Raw genomic sequence first — 12,292 nt, forward strand, 5'->3', positions numbered from 1 at the left:
CAGGACCTGATATAAAACACTGGGAGTGAGACAAGATGGAATGGATCATTGCAGAGAAAATATAGAAGAAAATGGGCCCCACAAATGAATATTTGGCCAATATCTTGGAGGGCTGGTCATCAATGACCGGAAATTTGATGGCAGGAGTAGAGGGGAAGATTCGAGAAGCAATTGATGGCACACATGAATGGTAACTGTATGGTGTATATGTGTCATGAAGGTCCATGCTATAGGATTTGTCAAGATGTATGTCACAAGATGTTTTTGCTTCTGTTCTATATAAAAAGCATAAATAAAAATATTTTTTTAAAGTAGTGTCAAGAACAATATGAAGTATATGATACATGATTTCAAAATACATGGAGGAACTCTTCAATTTTTTATTTATTGTAAATGATATCTCCTTCTGAAAGGCAGTTTGTATCTCAATTCACGCCCCTTGTTGGGTACAACAATTTCTTCTCAGATCAGTCTGGCAGGAGGCATAGTGTTAATAGTACACAGGCAGGTAAGAAGATTAGGGCATGATGAAGAACGGAGTATGTTGAACTCTAATCGTGTTTCGAAGGGTTGCATCACCCGATGCGGTCTCTTACAGTCTGTAAAGAAGTTCCGCTCTGCGGCTCACGGTAAGGGTCATGTAGGTTTCTGTGTTTGGCAGTGCTGGCATGATGGGTTACACCTGCCCTGCGTATCACAGATTCAGCCACGGTTGGCTGAACTATTTTGCTGCGATTGTTACCGGCATTGCTTCATGGCATATGGTGGGAGTCTTGCATGGAGCTCGGGCCCAAGTTCGAACAGACATTTTTCAGTGCCAGTGCATGGTAAAATTTAGAACAGCTGCTGCAAATAAGATGTATTAAAAATGTAACTATTAAATCCCAATATTAACATTTTTAATATGTAATTATAGGTTAAAATAAATTTTTAATACAAACAAATATAGTAAAGTAAATTGTTAGATTATTTTAAATAATAAAATACAGTACAAATATTTATAATGATTAATGTTATTAACATATAAAAATACTTTATATTTATTAAACCATTACAAATATATTTAGTAAATATGTAACAAAAAAAGATTTTTAAATACTAAAATACATAACATTTTTTAAACACTGAAGTACATTACAAAATATAGAAAATCATTTAAAAATATACAAAAAAAACAATTTAAAAAACATTTTTAAAATATATTTTTAAATAAAATATCCTGAAAATATCTTATGGAAATACCTGATGAAATAAATTAAACGTAAATCTAATCCCAAACTATTTGAAACTACACAAATGAAAACATTTCAAAGATACTACCCTCACTATAATTCTACAAACATTGGGGAAAATACATACATTGAAGTGGTTAGGGGAGGATCAGATATACTTCTAGCTCCAGTTCAACAAACTTTGATGAAAGTGTATATATTAAAGGAGGTTCAGAGTTACTATTCTAACTCAAGTCTAACAAACATTGGGGAAAGTGCATACATTGTGAAGCATAGGATTCACTATTCAAGCTCCAGACTAACAAACACTGGGGAAAGCGTACATATTGGGGGTTTAGGGTCATATTTCAATTCTAACACCAGCTTAACAAACATTTGGGAAAGTGCATACATTAGGTCAGATGTACTATTCAAACACCAATTTAAAAAACACTGGGTAAAGTGCATGCATGGGAGAGGGATCATCTGATGTACTAACCTAACATCTGTTCAACAGACATTGTGTAAAGTGGTGCATACATTGGAAGTGGGAGGGCTGATTTACAATCTAGCTCCAGTCTGTCGGGTTCTGAGTTTGTGGACACTCTGAACTGCCCTGTCTCTCCCGAGTCTCTACACTGACAGCAAAACAGAACTTGCTGTCTGCAATAGGAATGTGGGGGAATTAGGATTTTCTCAGGAGGCAGTCCCTCACAGGCAGTTGTTTATGGAGTCTGGAGAGTTGACACCGCTTTACAACAGGGAGGGAATGGTAACAATTATGCAACAAATGGGAGCACTACATAAAAGAAGATATACAAACAGTAGGATTACTCGCCTCAGCAGCGGGTTTGGCTCAAACCAGTATGGGCCAAAATCCAGCTGACTGCCCCGGGAGGCTGCTGACAACACACGGGTCCAAATGTGAGGAGCAAATTAGGAGAAACGAGGCACAGCACAACAGAACAGTGGACTAATAGGCTGTAAAGGACTGGGAACAAGGAGGCAACTGAACAGGAGGAAAACTACAAAGGTGAGAGAAGGAAGCACACGTGTGAACTAGGCATAAGTGAAAAGTCAATGCAACTAAAACTTAGTCGCCAAGCTAGGTGCACGAGTCCTCCTAGATTTTCTACATAGGGTTCTGCCATCAAAGGATATGGAACTAGATTTAGACCCCAGAAGTGAGTAGTGTAAAGGCCTGCAGTTAGAAGTCTATTGTTGCAAATCCTCCAAGCTTCCACAGACGTGTCTTCTACCCCCTCCTCACCCCCCCACCACACCAAGCAGGTTGTGCAATATTTCTGTCCAGAACCTTAACCCTGACTCTGTCTAACAAACACTGGGGAAAGTGCTTTAATTGGCGGGGGGCTTAGGGGTGGTGTAGACGCACTATTCTAACTCCAATCTAACAAACATTGGGGAAACCGTATACATTTGGGTGGTCAGCTTCACCACATTCAAATAACAATACACATTAAAAATAATTTACAAATTAAATATAAAAATAAATATCACTAAAATATCTTTAAAAAATTAAAAATAGATTGTTGCAAAAATGTAAAAATTGATTAGAACTGTTAAAAAATGAAAAACCTTACTTTTTAATTTACAATATCACAAAAAACACACAAACCTAAGACGCATGCTGTGATGTTGAATAATTATGTGCAAAGCCAAAATAAACAGAATTTGGTAAAGTTTTACATGTTTATTTTTTATGACTTATGAATTAACAATTAAAACAACCCACTCATTGTCCTAATATATCTCAGAACCCATACAAAACTACTCAAAATTCTTCAAAAATATATAAATAGTTATTTTTTATATTAATTATTCAATTGAATAATATCCAAATATAAGACTTGCATCCTTAATACCTTAATCAATTACTATTAATATTATATCTCTTAAATGTGAATCATTTAAACAAAAAAACAATAAAAAGATCAAACATAATTAATTAATAAGCATTAATGAATATATTATTAAAAATGCTATCCACTGAATCCCTGATAACCCAACAACCTGAAACAATACACATTACTATAAAAATTAATATAAATTTCACATTAACATGTATAATAAAATAATTACATAATACAATACACCTTAGAAAATACCTTCATTCAATCAATATTAAACTAAATAATATGTTAAACCTTGATATCACATTAATATAGTAAAAGAAATCCTTACTTATATTTTTTTATTCACAATAATTTGACCATGATAATAAGGTCACAAGATATTTTTGAGTTGCAATTTAGGTGGAATACCCTTATGTACGCACAAGAAGGCTTCCAGTAGACCATACGGCCCTTGATATAGTTTCCCTTTTCAAGAGGTAGCTATACTCTAAGGTTGAGATGACAGCGGTCCCAAGGATTTGTATTATCTTCTGAGAATCAGGCATATTATAGCATTTTTTATAACTTTTATTAAATGCCTACTCTTACACAATACTGTCCCTTCCTCTTGTGGCACCTCTAGGGATCCTTTTGAGACATTTCCCCTGGTCGGTACCATAGATGACATCCACAAAGTCTTGAATCCTGACTCATCTACACTGTTGGGCCTATGATCCACGAGCAAGCAGCATGGATATTTTTGTGTCTACAATACCTAATTAGCTTGAGTTGTAAATACCAGCTGGACCTTAACAAAGGTGAGTGTGGCATGAAACCAAATGCTGGGATGACACACTTCAGAATTATTGTCAGAAAGTGTCATAAAATCCTGTGAATGAGTACTACAATGGTATGGGTATTTTATAATACCTTGCCAGTATTATTTTTTGATGTATTGTGTTGTAAAGTATTGTATTGTATTGTATATTGGTATTATTGGCCATTGCTATGTCTATAATGCTTCCTGGGTGGTGCAGTTGTATTACTTATGTAGCACCTCATATCTCTGATAAGGTTATGAAGGGATCCGATGTATATCAGGTCATGGGCGCCTTTTGGAGTTTACGGGTGAAATGATGCAACATGGGGGTACGTTGTGTGATCTGGCGGAAGCATGTGCACCTAATGTTGTTGCACGTAAACATGGAGTGACATTCAGGGAACAGATATAATGTAGCATGATATTATCTGTAGATAGGCCAATGTATGCTCATATGTACAGATATTTTCTTTTTTATTTCTTTACATAAAAGATTAAGCCAAAAAGAAAAGTACAGAATAATATTATTATTGTAAGGGTTATTTTTGGTGCAACTATCACTCGCTCAGAGTTTCCTGGCATTATCGCGGACACTGCTACCTTGAATGCCACAGGCAGAACTCATTGATACGTACTCACTTAAATGCAGCACAGCCAAGATTTGTGTTTCTCCCTGAACTTAACTTGTCAGATGTGTAGAGCAAAATATTTTTTCAGATTGCAGCACCCTGCATTCAGAAGGCTCCATCTACCAATTTAGGGGCCGATTACAATGTCGTTTTGAAAGGCTCCGAACTGCATCTGATTCGGTCGAATTTGAATCGGAAGCCTTGTTTCTGACTGACTCGGAAAAATTTCCTAACGACCAATTATGATGTCCGGTAACCATTCAATCTGTCCGACTCGGTCCTGAACGGCATTTGGAGTAACAGAGTCGGTTGGAGCCAACTCATACAGGTCAATTGGCCGTGTTTCGGAATGATCGATTAGGATGTTGGATTCAGACAGCCTTTCCGAATCGGTTCTTCTGACACAGATTGGCTGTCGGAATCTGACTTTAGGGGACCGTAGAAGGCCCCCTTCAACTGGGGCCCTCTGAATCGGGCCCGTGGCAGGCATCATGGGTGCAAGGTTTTCCCCAAACACCCCTTTTTTCAATGGGAGCCTATGTTCTCGTTCCAAACACAGGCTCCCATTGAAGTCAATGGGAGTCCAACCGAACGGTGTTCAGACACATCGTAATCAGTCAGGCGGACTCCCTGTAGCAGAGTCATTCGGAAAGCATTCCAAAATCAATTCGGTCAAACTGCTTTCTGGACTACATCGTAATCGGCCCCCTAATGTTTCTGAATATATGGACCGTTAATACAGTCAGGTGAGGTGTGCAAAACCAAATGCATTGAAATACTTGCTAACTTTTCTACTAAGACAGCAGATGCCAGTTTCATCATAAATCCTTTAGTGATGAACTGTTTTAAACAGAATCCCATTACTCTGAGGCAGTGAAGTTATATCAAATATTCTCAGGTTAAAATTAACCTGATATTGACATTTTGGATCTTTTGAAGACAGCAACTACATTTTTTTACAGTCCCAAATATATTGTGTTGCAGAAATTCAGCTGTGGTGGATTAAAAGGGGGGAACAACCTTTACAACGCAACTGTTACAACGCACTACACTAACAACGCATTTTTTACAACGCATAAGCCATTACAACGCACTACACTTACAACGCATGACACTACAACGCATTTTAAAAAAATACCTTTACAACGCATACCATTACAACGCCTACCATTACAACGCATAATATTACACTACACTATCCAACACTTACCCTACTGTTGCACCCCCTGGAGTTAGAATAGTAATTTTTACCCCTATACTATCCAACACTTACCCTACTCTTGCACCCCCTGGAGTTAGAATAGTAATTTTTACCCCTATACTATCCAACACTTACCCTACTGTTGCACCCCCTGGAGTTAGAATAGTAATTTTTACCCCTATACTATCCAACACTTACCCTACTGTTGCACCCCCTGGAGTTAGAATAGTAATTTTTACCCCTATACTATCCAACACTTACCCTACTGTTGCACCCCCTGGAGTTAGAATAGTAATTTTTACCCCTATACTATCCAACACTTACCCTACTGTTGCACCCCCTGGAGTTAGAATAGCAATTTTTACCCCTATACTATCCAACACTTACCCTACTGTTGCACCCCCTGGAGTTAGAATAGCAATTTTTACCCCTATACTATCCAACACTTACCCTACTGTTGCACCCCCTGGAGTTAGAATAGCAATTTTTACCCCTATACTATCCAACACTTACCCTACTGTTGCACCCCCTGGAGTTAGAATAGCAATTTTTACCCCTATACTATCCAACACTTACCCTACTGTTGCACCCCCTGGAGTTAGAATAGTAATTTTTACCCCTATACTATCCAACACTTACCCTACTGCTGCACCCCCTGGAGTTAGAATAGTAATTTTTACCCTATACTATCCAACACTTATCCTACTGTTGCACCCCCTGGAGTTAGAAAAGTAATTTTTACCCCTATACTATCTAATACTTACCTTAAATGCAATTAAATATTATGCGTTGTAATGGTATGCGTTGTAATGGTAGTTTTTAAAAATGCGTTGTAGTGTCATGCGTTGTAAGTGTAGTGCGTTGTAATGGATTATGCGTTGTAAAAAATGCGTTGTAAGTGCATGCGTTGTAAAAGTGTGCGTTGTAACGTCATACATCCATTAAAAGGATTTCTGTCAAAATGAGAGTAGAGGGAAAAATAGTTATAAAAGACAAAAAATTGATGGTTCATGTCAAATTATTAGCATCCATCATTAATCCAAGATTCCTTAAGACTATATTTCAGAGCGGAAGCTGGTGAGCCGGTGAAGCTAAATTTTAAAAAGGTGCAGTTGCACAGACGAACCCAGCAGTACTCCCCACTTAAAAGATTTCGGCTCCAATACACAGCAACCCAACTGCACTACTTGTACTTGATTGGACAGCAATAAATTAAACCAGTGACTGCTAAATTGGAAATCCTGAGAATCAAGAGCTGATGATCACTGGTGTTGAAGGCAATAGACAGACTTAATGAAACAACTGCCCCCCCAATCCACAATCATCCATCATCCGTAGAGTGTCGCCACCGAAGTCACTACTGGTTCAACTCTCATCACTGCATGGAATCAGACTTGTGGAATGTGCAGCAATTGATAGAGTCAACATAGTTCTGAAGTTGATGAGTTAATACATTTTCTGACAATTTGGCTGGGTATGGTGGAAGAGAGAATAACCAACATAGGCAGTGATCCAGAGTTTGTCAGATTGAAGGTGATATTTATCGCATCTTGTAAATAATGATAGCATTATTTACAGGGTGTGATGAAACAGACCTATTGATAGCTTTTGGTGAATATCATGCAGAGTTTGGTGGGTAATGCATCAAAATTTGCATGGTACGGTAAATACTGCACACTTACAAAATTCGGGCAGGTATGACTTTGCTGAGATTTAACGAAGGGTGAGGTATTAAATTCACATGATAATTAATGGATGTGGTAAATACCAGTCAACTCACAATTCTGACCCACTACGCAGACAGGAGTTTGTAAATTAGTAAATCTAACTACTCCAACGTCCAACTCATTCTCTACTCTAGCCCTAGGTTAGGGTTGTAATATTACATATGCCCCTTTAATGTCCAAACTTTCCCTACTGTTATTAGTTTGAAGTGGGCATAGAAAATATTGCTCCCCATATACAAATGGGCCCAATTCAGTTTCCTCACCCACACTTACAAGGCACTACATAACACTGGTGCAGCATACCTCAACAATTGTATCTGCTTTCACAACCTCCCAGACACCTCCTCTCAATCAGACTCCTACTTGCACACATCCCATGCATATGGAAAACTAAATCCGGCAGTCAAGACTTCTCCTACATCACTCCTAAAGTGTGGAACACCTGTGGCTACACATATTGGCCTCCTCCTCTCTTCTTGAGTTCTGCAAGAAGCTGAAGACCTGGTTTTTAGAGTAGTCCCAGTAGGCTATAGGTTTGGCTAGACTCACACCTGCTCACCCTTACGGATGAGAGTGCGCTCTATGAATTTGCATAACATAGCCTGGATGTATTTAACACAGTGCAATGATTTAGTGTCTCAAAGAATTAAACACAAACAAGGTAGAGAAAGAGATAACAATGTACTGGTTGAATTGTGCAACGTGACACAAGGAAACCTTGCGTCAATCAATCCCAGCATCAACTTGACCACATTGTGTGATCCATCGTAATGACTTTTTTCACAGTGCCTCCTTTTCCTTTACTATCACAAGAGGACCTTTAAATTCATCAGATTATAATGTTACTCCATCTATAACAACACCCTAGGCCACACATAGGGGCAAAAGACTACTGACTTTCCTCTTGGTTTACTAAGAGCACCAACAGGGCAGTGGTAGGGGACATGCATGCTTTAAGTTCATGATTAGAATCTATAACATTAACAATTGCTGCTTACCGCAATTGTGCAATTTAATACTGAGCTTAATTGTGTTGCAACAATCATATTATAAAGAAGTACATTCTTTTGAATTTTGAAAAGACTTTATCATATATCTGCAAGACCCTTTGAGTCAAGCAATAGGAGACACTTTGATCCACTCCCTAAAGCCCTGAAGGACAGTGCTTCTCATGGGAATAGTAAATCTGACCTCTCAAAATCCAACACTTTCCCTATGGTTCCCAAGTTTGGAGCGGGAGTAGTTAATTTTACTCCTCCAAGCCTAATTTTTTGTCTTACATTTTTAAAGGTTGTTTTACTATATTTTTGATTAATTTAATGCAGCATTGTCTTATTTTTTTTTGATAATCAAATTTTATTGTTTTCAAACACGTGAAACAAATCAGCAGATACACGGAAATCATTAAGTCAAATACATTCCTGTAAGCAATGCATCCCACAGTCATAAACCCCAAAAGACATACACAGAGAAGGTATGGAATCTGGTTACTCAAAACCCTCCACATTACCTAACCACTTCCCCCACACTCTACGATACTTTTTGCCGCACCCCTTGGCCAGGTAAAGAGCTTTTTCCAGGGTCGCGCACCAGTCCACCCCCCTACGCCACTTCGCCAGGTCAGGTGGATCAGGACTTTTCCAAGCCGCCGCTATGTCCCGCTTGGCCACAATCATAGCTGTGTTAAAAAATAACTTTTCATTTCTGGACGAATCCAGCCCATCCGTGATCCCCAATAGTGAATGACGTGGCTCATGCGGAACCTCCCAACCCAACACCTCTGTAAGTCCACCTCAATAGACCTCCAGAAGTGCTCCAGACGGGGGCACGACCAAACCATGTGGAGGAAGTCAGCCGGGGCGTGAGCACATCTCGCACATGATGCATCCGGGCGCAAGCCCGTTTGGAAAAGGCACAGGGGAGTGAAATACGCAGCATGCAGGTAGTAGAGCTGAACCAGCTTAAGTTTGGCAGAGACGGTGACTGTCCTGGGGGCCATAAGAGCATCGCGCCAATCCATTTCATCGAGGGGGCCCACCCACTCCACCAACTGTTCCCTCAACTTATCCAAGGAGGTGGGAGTGTTGTTAACTAAAGTGCGATAAATGCGGGAGATGCCCCCTTTACCTAAGTCTCCCATCATTGTCTGGGCCTCAGTGGGGCTATAATTGGGAAGCCTCGTGTCATCCAGGATGAGCATATGAAGGGCGTGTCTCATCTGCAGATATTTATAAAATTGGGACGAATGTAAGGAGTAGCGGGTTTGGAGCTCTTGGAAGGAAAGCATATGGCCTTTAGCCCATACATCCCCTAACTGAGAGATGCCCATGAGGTCCCAAGTTTTAAATCCCCGTAGTCTGTTAACCTCCCAGAGCCAGGCCCCATGCCAGAGGGGTGTACATTGGGTCAACTTACGCGTCCATCCGGTATGACGCAACAAGGCCCGCCAGGCCAATACCACGGAGCGTGTCACATCAGGCAATCGAGACGGAATGGGCCCCCCGTACAACAAGGCCTGGATTTTAGTTAGACCTAGTTCGCTCAACGCAAGCCTTTAGGCCGGGTCAGACCAGCCCCCATTGAACCAGTCGTGGACCACCAGAAGACGCACAGCCAGAAAATAAAGATATAAATGAGTCATCCCCATACCCTCATTGTAGGAGGGAATCCGGCATGCAGACAGAGCCAGGCGCGCCTTCCCTCCGCTCCAGAGAGACTTGGTAGTCAGACTGTCCAGTTTCCGGAACCAAGACCTGGGAAAGCAGAAGGGAGTATTTTGGAGGACATAAAGAAATCTGGGGAGGATCATCATTTTGAACAGGGCCACCCTCCCCAGGGGGTTCAGAGGCAGCGCTTTCTATTTATGGAGGTCTTCCTTGGCCTTCTTAACCAACGGGGCTACATTGAGAGACCAGCGAAGCTTGGGAAGGAGGGTTCTCCATATCCCCAAATATTTGAAGGATTGTCGCCGGAGTGGTATAGTGGATTGACACTCGAAGCATTCTCTAGAGAGATGCAGGGGGACCAGAACAGATTTCCCAGGGTTTAGCCGCAGACCGGAGGCCTGCTCAAAGGAATGTAAGATCTGGAGGCAGTATGGCCCGGAGGAGGCTGGTTCCGCCAGGAAGACCAGGACGTCGTCCGCATATAGTGCGATCTTGTCTGTTTCGGTATTAGGCCACTCCCAGCCACGAATGCGGTCCTCAGCCTGCATTAGGGAAGCCAAGGGCTCGATCGGCAAGGCGAATAACAATGGGGAGATGGGGCACCCCTGCCTAGTGCCCCTAGCAATGGGAAAGGCCTCTGATAGCACCCTGTTGACCAGCACTCGGGCTCTCGGGTGGGCGTAAAGAACACGAACCAGAGATCTGAATTGGGGCCCAAACCCCATCTCGGCCAGCACATCCTGCAAATATGTCCAGTCCACCGAATCAAATGCTTTTTTGAAGTCCATGGACAGAAGTGCTAAGTACGGGGTAAGCAAGTGCCGGTGGGCTAGAGCCAGCTGCAGCCTCCGGAGGCAGTGGCGAGTCCCACGCTGAGGCATGAACCCACATTGGTCTGGGTGGACCAGCAGGGTTAAGTAGGGCGTACATCTTAATTTCGGTATTGAGGAGGGAGATGGGACGGTAGTCTGCACATCCACCGGAAGGAGGCTGGGATTTCAGGAGAACCACGATGGTGGCAATATCCGTTTCTGGTGGGAAGGAACCTTTCTCTACAGCTTCGTGAAACAAGCTGGCCAGCTGGGGCATTAGAGTGTCTCGGTATGTCGCATAATACTCCTGAGGAAGGCCATCGGGGGCCTGGAGTCTTACCCGAGGCAGTGAGGGTGAGCGCTTCTTCGATCTCTTTTTGTGAAATGGGGCGATCCAGGTCCTTCTGAGCAGCCATTTCTAACCTAGGGAATCTCACCCCACCCGTTCAAGGAGGGCTGAGAGTGACAGCTCGGGGCTGTGCGCCGTGTACAGTCTCCGGTAGTAGGCAGCGAAGGTGTTAGCCATCGCCATAGGGGCAGGGTGCACCGCTCCAGCACCGTCAACCACCTCCGGGATAATACGGTTCGCCCTGGGGTATGTGGCCAGCCTATGCAGAATCGTGCCATTTTTGTCCCCCCAACCATAAATCCTCACCACCGAAGACCTTCAAAGGAGCTTAGCAGCATCCAGGGATAGTTGTCTAATATAATCTCGAAGGTGGGCAAGTTGTTGGATAGTAGCTGTTCCAAGCGGAGTGCCTGCACTTCCTTGGAGGAGATCTCACGCAGTTGCGCTTGTCTCTGGATCTTACACTGCCCTTTAGCGACGCCCCGTATGGTCGCCTTCCCTGCCTTCCATAGGGTTCCCAGGGAGGCTACAGAAACATCATTAATAGCAAAGTATTGTTGAATCTCATTCCCTACCACTTTTTTAAAGACTTTATCTTGGAGAAACCAGGCGTTCATCCTCCATGTTTGGCGGGCCGAAGGAGGGGGAGCCCCTGTGCTAAGGAGTATTGAAGAGTGTTCGGAAATGCCTCTAGGCAGAATGCGGACATCCAGAATCTGAGAACATTCAGGCGCGGGAACAAAGATCGCATCTATGCGCGCTTGTGTGTGGTGAGCCGCGGAGGTATGTGTGAATAGAGTGGTGTGGGGGGCCATGTGCGCTTGCATCGCAGAGTCCCAGGGATTCGGTCCAGTTCTTCAGCTGTTTCGCACGCGCCGTTCGGGCGAGGGATGACCCGTTGTGTCAAGAGACGGTGCTAAAACTGTATTAAAGTCACCCGCAACAACCGTGGTGCCCATAGGCATATTATTCAGCAGGGCAGCAGTATGCGTGAGTGTGAACGTGAGCATCGAGGAGGGGGCGT

Source organism: Triturus cristatus, chromosome 11, assembly GCF_964204655.1.
Source record: "Triturus cristatus chromosome 11, aTriCri1.1, whole genome shotgun sequence".
Lineage (NCBI taxonomy): Eukaryota > Metazoa > Chordata > Amphibia > Caudata > Salamandridae > Triturus > Triturus cristatus.